Source organism: Pongo pygmaeus, chromosome 10 (assembly GCF_028885625.2).
Source record: "Pongo pygmaeus isolate AG05252 chromosome 10, NHGRI_mPonPyg2-v2.0_pri, whole genome shotgun sequence".
Taxonomy (NCBI): domain Eukaryota; kingdom Metazoa; phylum Chordata; class Mammalia; order Primates; family Hominidae; genus Pongo; species Pongo pygmaeus.
Window position 1 is genome coordinate 79,455,382 of NC_072383.2, and position 15,671 is coordinate 79,471,052.

General features: G+C 32.5%; 1 protein-coding gene and 1 long non-coding RNA gene across 16 annotated transcripts in view; one reads left to right on the plus strand and one right to left on the minus strand.

Annotated features, from left to right (window-relative positions):
* PPFIA2 (PTPRF interacting protein alpha 2) overlaps window positions 1-15,671 on the minus strand; it is a 497,964-nt gene that overhangs the window by 152,541 nt on the left and 329,752 nt on the right. The window lies entirely within an intron of this gene.
* LOC129009579 (uncharacterized) overlaps window positions 1-15,671 on the plus strand; it is a 79,960-nt gene that overhangs the window by 27,212 nt on the left and 37,077 nt on the right. Inside the window, exon 2 of the long non-coding RNA XR_008492810.1 lies at window positions 6,864-6,905. This is a non-coding gene — a long non-coding RNA (uncharacterized LOC129009579). The remainder of the gene's footprint in view (window positions 1-6,863; window positions 6,906-15,671) is intronic.

The following is a 15,671-nucleotide window of genomic DNA, read 5'->3' on the forward strand; positions in this document are numbered from 1 at the left end:
GTTAAAAGCGGGCTGGGATAGGAAGCATAAACATTTTATTTCCAAGGGCTGATATCTTTGCTGGAATCCTTTGTACTTCATAAGATTGGATGCCTCCCTAGACAGATTCATATGGAGGCAAAGTTTTGCATATATTTTCAGTGAGTTAGCAACCCACTGAAGGCTCATGGAACCCTGTTCAAGATAAATATTTCACAACTGTTTTTACTGTTCAATCATCACTTATCAAGTGTCTGTTGACATTTGCTTTTAGGTATCCCTTCACATTTCTTTTGATAATAACATCTTATATTTTCACTGGAGACTTTTCCTTTCTTATTCTAATTCCACAGAGACTGTCAATGAAGGAACCAAGAGCCCATGGCAAATAGGTGGGCACATGATCCAAGCCAGGGAAATCAGAATATTATTACTTTACATGTTTCTGGCTGAGCTATGGGAAACGATTCTATCTACTAAGGAAGGTAAGCTGGTAGAATATGAAAGGGGTATTATTTGCCATTAATTCCTATTCATGCAGAAAACACAAGGAAGAGATGAGGCCCTAACAAATTGCTTCTGGTCCTGATTCTAGGCATCCTTAAATCATTCCTACCTTTGGCATTTTAGTAATATGAGCCAAGCCCCAAATTTCCCCTTTTGTGCCCCAACTCATTTGAAATGGTTTTCTGTCACTTGCAACTAAAAGTGACTTGCAAATGCAGCAGGAAACATGGAAGACAATACAGAGCATGCAATACCTAAGTGAGGATTTTGGAGAATGGCTAAGAATTTACCAGACAAACATGGTAGAAGATTTTGTTAGGTGTGTAGAAGCTCACAGGCATTTTGTGTTTCTACTGCTTTGTGTTCCTAGCACTGTAAGTTGTTTAATATTCCTGTGGCAAAAAGTACTTGGAAAAAGTGGAGGAATGATGGGACTAGCAAAGCTAAAGTGCTTCAACTAAATCTCAGGCATCTGTGTGCTTTTTCTCTCTGGCTTATCGCTTTATCTTGGTCCTTATTTGTGTTTTCTGGCTGCTCATAAGCTTATAACAGCCTGACCCATTCCTTCTAGGCACTCGCAAACACGTTATATTTTCAAGCCAATCTTCTAGGTTTCATTCATATCCTTGCCTCTGTCAGGTTGATTTTGGCTCTGACAAGCTCTGAGCCTACACAATAGACAACTGGTAATCTTGGTGGCTGGGCCTCCAGTCTGCAAAATTCTTTAGCCCTCATTTTTTTTTTCTACCAGCTTGAACACTACTATGTCTTGCAACAGACTCTCTTCTAGCTCCTTGCCTGTGAACAAATGTTTTTCTTTGATATCCTGGAGAGATTCATTTATTTCAAAAATATTCATTCAGCACTGATGACATAACAGGCGTTAGGGAAACACAATGGGGGGAAAAGGCAGAAATCCTTCCTAATGGAAATTGTACTCTCATTGGGGAAAATAAGTTATAAACAAAAATAAGTAGAGCATATTTTTAAATGGTGATAACAGAAAAAAGAAAATCAAACCAAGTGAGGAACGCTGTGAGGTATAATTTGATTACAAATTAGGTGATTTCTGAGTATGGGCTTGAGGGCAAGAGGGAACAGCAATGTGGATATCTGGGAGAATAACTTTCTAGAAAATGTAAATAATTACTGAAAACAAATATTGAGATTTATAACAATATTTCAGGGAGTTCTTTCAACGATGTAAAATGTCCTCCCTAAAAGAGAGGTAAAAAATCAGTGCAAGTTGATGCCCTGGAAACTTAAGGAAACACGTTATCATGAAGAAAATATGATTTGGGAGAAAATAACAAAGACTATTAAATATCTTTTTATGCCAAAATTTTAGGATTTCTTGAGGGTTTAATAAATATTAATACATTTATTCAACAAATATTCATTTGATTACTGTTCTAAGTATCACAAAATACTGGGAAAAATGCAGACAGTTTCCTTCTCTTGTGGAGATTACATTCTAGTTAAGGAGGCAAAAAAAAAAAAAAAAAAAAGGAAGCAGTCAGACTACAATAACAAAATGGCAATTATTTACTGAGCTCTTATAATGTGCTAGAAACTGTGCTAAGTACATGATATAAATTTGCTTCTTTTCATAAACTTTGCATCTACATTATCTTTTCTTTCCAGGTTTGAGATTTCTTAGTATCAGACCCTGAGACTATTATATTTAAAGGCAACAACCACAATTGCTTTTGCACCAACCTAATAATAATCAGGTACAAGTAGTTTGAAAGGTGATTCCTGGAAGTGAAACATTCCTTAAATATGCTTGAAAGGCTGAGGATGAATCCTGGCCCATGTAATTGTTGCTGGTTGTATGATCTTGTACAAGCTATTTAACCTCAAGGTCAGGTTCTTCTTATATCAAATGGAGGGCAAATAATATCTACTTTATATTGTATTTGTTTGTGAAATACTTAGTCAAATTTGATGTACATTAAGCACTTGTTATGTAATGACAATGACAATAATGAATTGACTTCCACTTGCCTCTTCAATTTTATCTTTCTATTCATATTGCGTGCTCTAGCTTACTGAAAGGCTTGCATCACACATATAAAAAGTGCCGTCTTGGCTGTGAGTTTTTATATTCACCTGGGTAACCTTTGCTCCTCTTTAACTGCCTCTTAGTCACTTAGTTTTTTAAGTCTTTCAGATGAATTCGGGGACAATATCTTCCCAAAGAGTTACAGAATTCCTTAGTAATCCCCAGTAACTCATGTCATGCAAGTGATTACTCTATCACAACTGGACGTTAGTTTTCTCACCAACCATTTTGACACAGTGCCTTGAGACTAGAAACTGTTTCTGATTCATTACTTATTCTCAGTTCTTAGGACACTGACTGGCAAACAGGAGGCACTCTAGAAATATTTGTAGAATGTCAAATGATGACAGGCTACATGAATGAAAAAAAAGCTTATGAGGAGTTGGAAAAATTGGACAGAAAGGTTCGCAGGATGTATACATGGAGAAGAAAATTAGTTATCCACATAGAGGAATATAAGAACTTGAAGGTATTTCAAATGTTCATATTATAGGCTTCAAGGTTAAAAAGGATTCTGGGTAGAGCTCACTGGGGAAATAAAGAAATAAAAGAATGGGAAATACTGCAATGGCTTTGTAGGAAAGTCACTGCTCTAGAGTGAGGAGGCAGATAAAGTAGAAGGCATAAGCAACTGTAAAGGAGGGTAGCAGCAGGATCATGGAAGGGCAGTTTAATGAAAGTCATCAAGAGATGTTTTGTAAACTCAAAGTAATAGGCAATTTCATTGCGTCTTAAAATATAATATTAAAATGTATTCGCAAGTATACTGCAGCTTAGGTAATATGATTCACATGCACTGAAGCACATTGTGTATTTGCTTTAGATTTAGAATGAATCGGTATTTGTGGACCGAAAAATGGAATTCTAAGAGTATCTAAGAAACTAATTTCTGCCAATAGAATTCTCCAATAAAAAAGGAAAAGCAATGTAAATTGATTTAGTATTCACTTCATTTTCCTTTATATTTCTGAAATATTAATATACACGAAGAAATGGGAGTTGAGAAATTAAATTTCTAATTAAGAACTTCTAGCTATAATAATAGCTATGTATTGAACATTTATTACATGCCCCATATGATATAAAGCAATTTACATATATTACCTCATTTAATCTTTACAGTAACCTTGTAAATTTGGTATTTTTATTTTACAAATGAGGCAACTAACACAGAGGAAATATGTAATATGCTTGAAGTCATACAGAAAAAGACACAACAGAGAGATTTCTGATTCAGGTCTGATTCCTTCAAAACGTTTTAAAAATATTATGCTGTAATGCCTTTTGGTAATCAGTGAAATGATTCATTGCATACACAATTTAAATATTTATCAAGGTCAGGACTACAAGTTTGTGGTCTGATTGCAGGGGGCTTTTCCTGACCTGCGTTGGCAAACAATTTAGAAGATGTCTTCAAAAACATTTAAAAGGTGTCTTCACATATTCCCCAAAATAAAAAAAGTCATGGTTTTTACCTTACTGATTATTTTCATTTATAACTGTTATATAGCATAAGCACTTAAACTTACCCTGAAAAAAATTTAACTACTTTTTAAAATAAACTACATCTACATAAAATCTTTCATGCTATTTCTACAGGGATTTTCATTCTCATGTTTTTACATTAATATTTGTCTCTACTTATTTAACAACTTCCAGATAGTGCCCACATCTAATTAACAAAGATTCTTTTCATCTATTTTTATCCCAAATTCAATTAACAATTCCAAGGGTGACACTGAAGTCTCACTACACCAACACATAATTTGCTTCTACACAGATACTTATTCTACTTCTAGCTGAATTCCATGCTTAGATTATAATGAAGTTGAAACACACACACAAACAAGAAAAAACTAGTAAAACAGTAGGGATTTACAATTTAAACTTAAGCAACTTTCAGTCACAATAGTTTGCATTTGTGTTGCTATTTATTAATTGGGAAACCATAAAGGTTAAAACACTTATTTAAATTTAAATAGTTACCCAAGCCAGTAACTATTTCCTTTTCTAGCTCTATGTTTGGAAATAAGGTTTATAAGCAACACTGAAGCATGTTAAAACCAATGGAGAGCAACTTCATGTAGTTTGTGCAGTTTGATCAGCTTGCATGTAACATTCAATTTAAATGGCTTTCATTAACCATGGGCAGGTTTTGAAAGCTTGTGAAACCAAACTGTTCCAGTGAATAATCAAACTGCTTTGAGGTGAGAATCAGAGGTTTGCATTGTGAGAATTTATCTTGGTTCAGGTAAAAAAAAAAAAAAAAAAAAAAAAAAGTAAGAATTTTTACTGCACAAAATACTTCCACTCAGTCAACTAATATTTATTGGATGAATAAGAATATTCTACATTTCTTTATTTTAAGCTTCCCACCCCAAATTTGGCTGACTAGTACTCCCAATTCCTATATAGACCAATTACCTAAGTGCTAAAATTTAAATGCACATTACCGGTAAGTTTCTGGTGACCTTTTAATTGAAAATACATTATATAAAAAGTACATAAATTTGGCTATTTCCAAATTTTACATCTAAACTAGTCTTTCTTATACCTAAATACACATGGAATTCAAGCTCAGTTAGTTTCTAATGATTAAAAAAATCCTCTTTAAATTAATATGTAAAGGGTTTTTTAAAAAGAAATCTTCCTAAAACAATAACTGGAATGCAAAACTGTTATTTTTAGTTTTAAGTTTAAAACAGAATGATTCCAATAGCAAAAACAAAAAAAAATCAAATATATTCTTAGGTAGAATGTTTTGTTTTTTTGCAGGAGACGTTTACACTATCCATTTAACTTAGAATTATAATATTCAACAATAGTAATTTTGACAATAGCTATACTTTGTCATTGTTATTAACATGTAATTCTAATGAAAATTACAACTTTGTACTAACATCTCTCTTCTTTTTGTCTAATCAGTATTTCAGTCAATACATTTTCTGATGCTTGATAATGCATCATTTATCTATGTAGCTCCCTAATAATTAAAATGATAATAAAATAAAGTACTAGCATCTTCATTAGAGGCATGTAAAAGGCTACAGAATATACAAAACAACTTATATTGGTCAGAAGAATTAGTGGACATTGTTAAGGCAAGACTGCTATTTTACTAGGTTAGCAACTAAGAGTGGCATAATATGGAAGAATAGTAAGAAAAATAGCCAAGGAAGCTGTTAATACAGGAAAGTGAAAGAATTAATCTAGAGAATGAAAGCAAACACTAATTTCTAAACGGTTTTTCAAAAGTGTTAGTGGTAGGAAAACACATTCTTAACCACTTGTATGTATCGCTGCATGAAAGCAAGACTCAATTTAGAATATATAAAAGCAAATAAATAAATAAGGAAGGGTAGAGAGTATTCATTAAGGTAAACAATACTGAGAAGTGCACTACCAAGGATAAAGAAACTGCAATAATTCAGTGTTGAGTGCTGACAGTATTGGCAGTAATTGCGTTAAAAGTTTTGAATTTCATAAAGAAAATATGGCAAAATCTCCATCACCAAGGAAGATGCTATTGCTAATAACTTCTCACCTCCTTGAACAAGACAGAAAAATCCTGTTCAAAAAGGGAAATAGGTGTCTCACAGTGAAAACAGCAAACAGAACTTACTGAAGGTATTGATTATTGTAAAGTACTTCTTTGTACAGAATGGAGGCTATCTTGATTCATACTCATTCCTCACAATCACTCCCACAGGGCTCTTTGCCCTCTAAAGTCAGAGGTATCAAAATCTGCTAACTTGGTTTAGTTTCAGCTAAGGGCATAAATGACAACTGACTGCAGTAATTAATTATCTCCCCAACTACAATAAAAAGGAAAAGCAAAATTAAAGATACTGAGTTAGGCTAAGAAGAGAGTGAATGCAAACTAAATAATCCAATGTGTGCGTACATGATCATTTTACAAAGCAGGAAACATGCTCTGTGAATGACAGTATTTGTTTTCAAAAGTCTCAATAAATATTTATTTTTAAATAAAATGAAATGTTAATATATGACTAAAAGTTTATATTTCATCTACTTTATGTATGCTAAGAAGTATAAAAATACTTTGAGCAAACACTGTTAATAGTATTAAATTTAAAAAAGATAAATCTACCCTATTCTAATCACGTCTTTGTCTTCTGTTTATTCAAGTGTATACCATTTGCTTTCGGGAATATTTGAATGTTTTAGAACTAACATTCTGCTTTAATAATCCAAACACACTATAATTCCATCAATTTGAGTCTTTTAAAATGTTACACTGAAATGAATCTCTCTGAAGATGGACTTATTGATTTCTATATTCTTCCTCTAGCATCATGAAATTTGACCTCTTCAGCCATGCATGGTTAACACTGTAAGTACACATGTGCTTTTTTTGTTTTTTCTCCAATTATGGCAAAAGTGTCAAAATTATAGGCTGTGTCCTAGATCTATTATTTTAGTTCTATTATGGCAAAGAAGAGAGTTTTAGGGAAAAGAAAAGTGTCTCAAAGTGTTTGAAAAGTGCTTGAAAAAAATGTAGAAGGCAGAAACAACATTCATTAGTCAATCTTGCATATAACAAAGCAAGCCAGGACAATAAAAAGGATTTATTCATTTAGTTCCTTTCTTAGAAACAACAAAAGCATACTAAACCCATTGTTCTGGCCAATTCCTTTTAAAGTAATCCATTTACTTGAGTTCTAATGGTAATTATCATGTTACATTTATCTGTACCCATTTCCATTTTATTTTTATGTGATTTTTAAATATGCACATATCAAAATATGTCAGTATGAGAAGGAAGCAGAACTTATGTGGTCTTTACACCATTACTATTATGAATAAAGAAAATGAGATTTACAGAGAATAGTGATAATTATATTCTATTTGTCTCCAACAAATTGCCATCTAGTCAGTCTCACTGTAGACAGAACACTCTGCCTCCCTAAATCTCAGTTCAATTATCTTTAAAGGAGATGGATAGTATCATATCTAAAAAGACCACAATGACATTACCAAAATCAATAATAATCATAATATTTACCAAAAGACTCTTTATGCCAAACATAGTTTTACGTTGTTTGAATGTATTAATTCATTTAAACCTCACAACATCATTATAAGTTATTATTATGGTTCAGCTAATTAAGGCAAAAAGAAAAAGGAAATTGCCTATGGTTACAAAGCTAGTGAATAGCAGAATGACTTAGGGAGAAAGTAAGTTTCACTTGGTGGGCGTTATAGCTTCTCTTTGGAGGAGGTTTGCCTCTTTCCTTAGCCTTCTATTACCGGAGTAGAATATATTTACTGGAACCAAGTAAATACTCTATTTAGAATAAAGGTTTTTTCATTTACCGATTTCCTTACTTGCCAAAGCTAATTAACTACTCAAAGCTATCCACTTTCCATAAAATATTTCATACTTTTATTGCTCCTTATTTCTGTTTTTGTCAGACCTGCAAGCTAAAAATTGTTTTTGACATTTTTGAATGGTTGAAAAACCTTAAAAGCGAATAATATTGTGCAAATTATAAGAAATCCACTTTTCAGTGTCCATGAATAAATTTTAATTGGAAAATGGCCAAACTCATTTGTTTACACATTGTCTATGATTGTTTCCACTCCACAATGGTAGAGTAGTTGTGACAGAGACCATCTGGCTCATAAAGCCAAAAACATTTACTAGCTGGACTTTTACAGAAGTTTGCTGATACCTGGTCTAGTGGTTCTTGTTTATCTCTTTAAGGAAAAAAAAAATTGTTCAAATGGATACAGTTAAAGTCAGAACTATAATTAAAATTCCTGATTTTTAGGTTTATACATTGTTTCTAATTTCCTTCACATAAGTACAAAGAAAAAATTACTCCTGAAAATGAAATTATTTGATAGTGATAATGTGTTTTTTCACATGCTATTTTGTCTACTCATGTCTAAAGAGCAGAGATTCAGATAGTATAATGATATTGGTTAATATTAAAGTGGAAACAGTTGAGAGAACACAGAAAAAAACAGTTTAAAATGAAATGTCAATTGCATTTGTAATATTCTCCTTCTATAGGGGTGAAATTTATTGCATCGAATTTATCAGTACATAAAAATAGTTTTTAACTTATGTATTTCTAATATAAGACCTTTAAGGAAAGCAGTTTATTCTTTGGTTACTGATATGCCCTTGGCATCCAAAACACGGCTTGCTATCCACCAAGTAGACAGTATAAAGTACGGATTCAGATCATGATTTGTGCGGTAGAATTCTGGTTCTGCCACTTACTGACACTGTGAAATTAAACCAGTTGCTGTTTAACTGTAATATAACTGTAATATAATGGATTTCAGTGAGTTCTGTGAGGCTTTCTAGTGACTTATTGAACCTAAGGGTGGATCTGAGAATTTCCTGAACTTGCAGTTGGTATCAGAAGTGAGGGAGGTCCCATGGAGGACTGTGCCCTCAGATGTTGCAGTTTGGCTAAACTCAGGTAATACTATATGGTAAATACCAACTGATCAAATTATATTTGTTTTTTGCTAGCAAGTTTTTTAAAAGTAAAATCATTAGCAGTCAGTTATCAATTAAAAAATTAAGGCAATTAATGTATATCTTTTTCATCCATCTTATTTATTTATTTACTTATTTAGTGTTCCAAGAGTTCAGTTATTTGGAACTTCCACAGTTTTTAATACTTGAGAGCTATTGCACTTTCTTGTTAAAAATGACATGGGAACAAATAGGTACTGCAGAAACCCTTTCGTCTTGTTTAATATGACCTGAGTTGTCACATTTTCTATATTTAAAACATAGTGGCCACTGTAATATTCTCATGCTATTTATTAGTATTATACTGAAGTCTATACTGTGATATAATAATCAAATGTATCTTAAAAACTGTAAATATCTGGATGGTTTAATTAATCTTTTATGTATAGTTAAATGTTAAATTTTATCAAAGTATTTGGCATTTTTAAAGGTAGCTTAATTTGATTAATTGATTTAATACATGCTTTATTAATTTACATATTTTATGTCTCTTTCAGTGTAATGAAGTTATAAATTTTGAGATAATTAATGTGGATATAATAGATATGAAGATATCATGATGGATTCAAATTACTGAAAGATGAGGAAACTATACCAGTTTTTTAATTATTATTATTATACTTTAAGTTTTAGGGTGCATTATACAGGAGGAAATATTGTTGGGAGAAAGGCTAGGCGACATAGTAGCTACACCCAAATTGAAAGTCAGACATCTTGGATTTGGATCCCTGTCGACTAGTGATAACACTCAGAACAATTCACTTAGGTTCTATATGACTCAATTTCTTAACTTTCAAAATGCTAGTAATAATCATCCTTTTCTCATACGTTAGTTATGATAACTAAAAAATGTGTGTGGGTTCGGGATATGGTTACAGTACTTAGTGTAGTACCAAGCACACAGTAATCTCCTCTAAAATTGCAGATGCTACGATTTTTATTAAACATGTGAATAAGTGAATTGCAGTATCATTTATAAAATGCATATAGTGCTACAGAATTATTCTATGAACAAATAAGGTATTTGTTTATTCAACAGAAGAAGATTTCAAAATACAAAATAAAAGGAAATGTAGTCATGGGTATAATATAAAGTACGAAGTACTACTATCATTTCATTTTTTATCACATTCAAAGTATCAACAGAAAAGTATTTTCATTTGCTCAACTAATAACTAATGTTGACTTTTGAGTCCAATAATAGCAATACAACTTCAGTATGTCAAGTTTACAAAGTGCTTCCCTGTATATTGTCTCATCCAGATATCATGACTTCTTTGAAAGATAGGTCCAAAATTTACTAATATATTCTATTTCACAGATGAAAAAGAATGAGGCACAGAGAAGTTGAATTAATTGCCAGGTGTTATGGAATTAGTAAATGATAGATCTATAACTCAATCTTGAATCTTCTGACTTAAAGTTAATTATTTTTAACTTTTTATCTTGCCTCTCACCAAAGTTCAATATTTCATCTAAATTTCTAAGCAATAAGTAATCTTTCTCAAAATGTTAGCTTAAAAAATAATAAGAATAAATATGGGTAAAATAAAATAGGTCAATTTATGATGCTTATGATCAAAGTATTAATATCAAACATGATCTTGCTATTAATAGAGAATAAAAGCATTCAAAATCTCCACATGCAAAAATAAAACAACTATGTCTGTTACCACAAATAAAAAAAAAAACCTTATGCTTTCACCAAAGAAAATATTCTAATCAAAATAGGAGAGAGTCTGGAAAGATTTGCAAACAAACTTCAAATGTCTTATACACAGTAGGTGACTTTTAACTTCTATTTTAGATAATTGCGTCACACAAGACTTGGAACTAGTAAAATTAGTGGAAGTAGCAAACAGCAATTTTGTTACCTATCTTCTTTGTTGGATTTTAACATGTATTGTTATAAAACACCTTGTTTTTTTTGTCTGGGAAAGATTCTTTGTATTATAACAGTACAATCATTAACAGCAAAAAATACATTTTTCTATTGATGATAATAACTTGGACAATTTACAGTTTATTCATTTATCTTTATAATACAATATCATCATAAAGGATAATCAAGAGGTATAATAAGAAATCATAGGTCTTTGTAAATAACTACTGGTTTAACAATACTGAAACTTTTAGTTTACCAATCTAAAATTTTTTAAAAAATCCATTGTTCAACCATCATTCAACTTTTCCAGGAAATTAAAATCTATACAATTTTCTAACCAAAAATGATACATTTCCAACAGGAATAATACTTTCCCAATAAGTGGGTCTTTTGGAATCTCACAACTGTTGGCAGCCAAGCTTAAAACATACCATCAGATAGTTTCACATTATCTTTAAGGAATATAAGTTCAGAGCTCCAAGGGTGTCGCTGTCCTATGCAAACACTGTTGTCATTAAACACATACTGTCATCTGGTAAGTTTAGTCATGGTGACTTGTTTCAATTGTTAATAAAACAAACAAAAAAACTCTTTTATCTGACTTTCTGTTTGAATGTTAACTGAAAATTGGTCATGGAATTTACTAATATGATTCCTAATGTTTAAAATAAGCTAATCAGTGGAATTAGAATATGTAGCATGCATAAACATGTGGAAAATTAGAAAGTCATTATGAGAGTAATCATTTTTATAAAGCAGTGATAGACATACAAAATTAAACCTGCTTTCATTTCACAAAAATGAGAAAGAGATAGAATATAAAAATACAAAAGTGAATAATTTGCAAAGGCCCCTCAAAAGAAATGATTCTTATGTTTAGGATTCTGAAATAATTTAACTTAAGAGCTTTTGCAGTGGTCTTTTTTTCTACATCAGGAGCTTTCTACTCACAGATATGGCAGTTTTAATTTGAAGAGAAAACTGACTGAGTCACTTGATTAATTTTTCCAATAAATGATCCTATAACTTCAGATGAGTATTTCTATCACTTCCCTCTAAGCAAATTCCTTAATATTGTTCAGCAAATCTCCTACTTTCTCCATGTTTTTCTGCATAATTATCAGCTATTTAAGTTTCTTTTGAACTATTCAAATATAGCTGAACTACTCATGGATTTCAGAAGTTCCCTAATTTTTACCCGTGTCAAATTTTAGGGAGAAGTTATAACACTGATTTTATTCTAAGTGGCCAAACAATCAAAGACAACTTTAGCTCAATATTTGTATCTCTTCCTTTTGAATTATGATGAATAAAATAACTTTATAGATTTAAATAAGGAAATACCATTGGAGAATCCATGTTGTTTCAGTTGGTAAGAGCTGTGAAATACTGGCTTTTATTTAATTTGCTGGGGTAACTTAATGAGAACCTCATCTGAGTCTACCATCCCATACTAAAATTGCTTTGCTTAGTCTTATTAGTTCCTTGTTATGTTCTGTGTTGTCTCGTTTACAGTCTCCTTAGTTCCTAAAAAATAACTCTGTTCTCACTTTCCTCAGCAGATAAACCAATTCCTTGAGAAGAATCCCTGATAAAAAAGAAATCCTCTCCAAATCAATATCTTCATTCATCACTACACTACATGTTCTATTTTCCTTCCTCCATTTCTCAGAGGAAGGAGTTCTATTACTCTCCATTGATCTTAAAATTATAGTTATCCTCCACTGTGCTGCCATCCATAATTTCATGTCCTTCATTTGTGGCTTTGTTTTCAATGGCTATAAGCATTTTCAATTCTGTCCCATTATAATAAGGCTATCACTCAATACTGTCCGGAATCATTCAGCATATACTCTCTCCTTCCCTTCGTTGCTGAATTTCTCAAAAGAGTATTACCTTCTTTCATTTATCTGAACTCATACATTCTTTTAATCGCAGCTATTGTACTTTCATTAGAGTTTACTGCAACTATCTCCGTAAACATTTCCAGTGACCTCCTAACTATAAGTGAAATCATTTCATATCAGACATAATCCTCCATGCCTTCATGAAACATTGAACACCTTCAATCTTTATGCTTAAAACTCTCTCTCTCTCTCTCAATATCTTGCTATCTCACTATTGCTATCTCTCATTTGGTTCAGTGACTCTTGACTTGCTTGAGTCTCATATCTCTCCTTCCTTCATTCCAGCCTTTTGCTTTTAGAATAGCTTCCACCTTTGCCTGTATCTATTCACCTTTTCCAGTTTTCCATTTATTTCCATGCATTTAACAGAATACTAGTTGTTAACCTACCTCAAAGGATTTGGGGGATGATTACATGGAATAATGTATATGATGCAATGGCTATGATCCATGGGTCTGTAATGCCCCCAAAATGTGTGTTGCTGCCTCTGGCTCCTTTCAACATCCTGATGCAATATTTTTCTAAATGTGAATGGTACTTAATATGCCCATGCAAGTTCTTTAATTTTTCCTTAGGAAAATAGACTTCAGAGATAAAACTGGTTGTAGATGAGGTACAATAATTGTTAATTTCCTTGGAAAATTCTAATTGAAAGTTGGTAAATTCAGTGGTTGGAATAAGTATGCACAGAGTAAAGGCAATAAAAAATATAGTTCAGCCTGCAACTACACTTGCCAGTTCTTTTTATATATAATGCAATCATGTGGAAAGGCTTTTAAAATAAGCGCGGCTGTGTATTCACTGCAAATTAGTCTGTCAATTGAATTTTTACGAGTGCTTCTGAATAATCCATTTCGTCTGGCTTAATTAAATAATTTTGAAAGTGTACAGGTTTCTGATAAAAGAGAACACATTTGTTAGGATGTAATCTATTTATTCCCCCTTGTATTTCCCTTTATAGTGCTTTTTTTGTGGCTTTCCAATTTTAAGCAATAACAACAATACTCTGCAAAAAAATAAAGACTTTATTGTATTTTCTGTGTCTAAATTGTCTGGGCTCACTTTTTTAGGACAATGGCCTGGAATATGTGTTCATCGTTAACAATCCAATCTGCCTAAGTGGGGCCATTCAAAAAGGCCTAAAATTATAACACATTTTCATTATGTATATATTTATTTGCAATATTTTGTTTGATTTTTAAAATATATATTTGCCATTACTAAAAGAACATAAGAAATGCCACACTAAGTAATACCTGTGGTCTACTCAGCACTGTATTTTCTGACACCATCCCCTTGATTCTTTTAAGATCATGAAGATTCTTTTAAATCTATCTTTAAACACACTACCTTGACCATCTAATACATTTTTTACCTTTAACTTTTTAAGATACTATTGGTCTATAAAACTGAAAATTCAACATATCTCTTCTCTTCCTAAAAATGCTGTTGGCTTACTGCTGTCTGCAGGACAAAGCCCAGCTCTAGCTACGCCTCACTCAGATCTGCCTCTCTCTGTCGCCTCCTCCCCAATCCTACCTCTACCTGCTTCCATTTTCTTTCTCCAAGTCCATCTGGTGAGCTCTTTACAGTCACTTTTGTAGCACCATCTGTTTTTCCTATTCATACCCTTACAATGAATTCCTCCCTTTGGTAATATTACTAAACCTTGTACCTACTTTTATATTCACATTAGTCATACTGTATTATAATTACATTTACTGTGATAAAACAAGATAAATACTTAATTTTTTTATCATTTTTAAGTGTGCCCTTTAAGTACTACTCAATGGCATAAAGTACATTCACATTGTTAATCAACCATTACCATCATCCATCTTCAGAACTTCCTTCATCTTCCCAAACTGAAATTCTGTACACATTAAATACTAACTCTTCATTATAATTGCTTTTTAACAAATAGATAGGGTCTTGCTTTGTTGCTGAGGCTGATCTCACACTCCCGAGTTCAAGCAACCCTCCTGCCTCAGTGTAATGAGTAGATGGGATTTCACATATATGCCACCACACCCAACTTACAATTACTTTTTAACAGGTCTATCTCACATACTGGCCTTCAGAGCAGAACTAACATTTTTTTTTTTTTTTTTCAATACAGAGTCTCGCTCTGTCACACAGGTTGGAGTGCAGTGGCGTGATCATGGCCCACTGCAACCTCTGCCTCCCGGGTTCAAGTGATTCTCCTGCCTCAGCCTCCCGAGTAGCTGGGATTACAGGCGCGTGCCACCATGCCCAGATGATTTTTGAATAGAGACTGGGTTTCACCATGTAGGTCAGGCTGGTCTTGAACTCCTCACCTCATGATCCGCCCACCTCGGCCTCCCAAAGTGCTGGGATTACAGGCATGAGCCACTACGCTGGGCTAGAACTAACTTTTTACAAATATGAGTTTGTTAATATATTTATACCCAGTACTTAATGAAATGCCTGGCAAATGGAAGATGCCCACAAGTATTTGTTAAAGTACCATGATTAAAATCACATGTTATATTATTATGCTAACCAAACGCATCAAATTATGCCAACTTTCTAGCTCTTTGCCACGTCAACCTTACACTTTACCAAAAACAAAACATTAACAAAAAAAAAAAAAAAAAGAAAAAACATACCTTTAATGGTTTTCACTTTACCAAAAATTTAAAAAAAACAAAACAAAACAGAAAAAAACCCATAATATTACTTTTAGTGCTTTCTCATTTCATAAAGCATAAAATCTACACATTTTTAGCCCTTCAGAATCTGGATCCCATCAACCTCTTTATCCTCCTCTTCTGTATCTTTTCACACCCT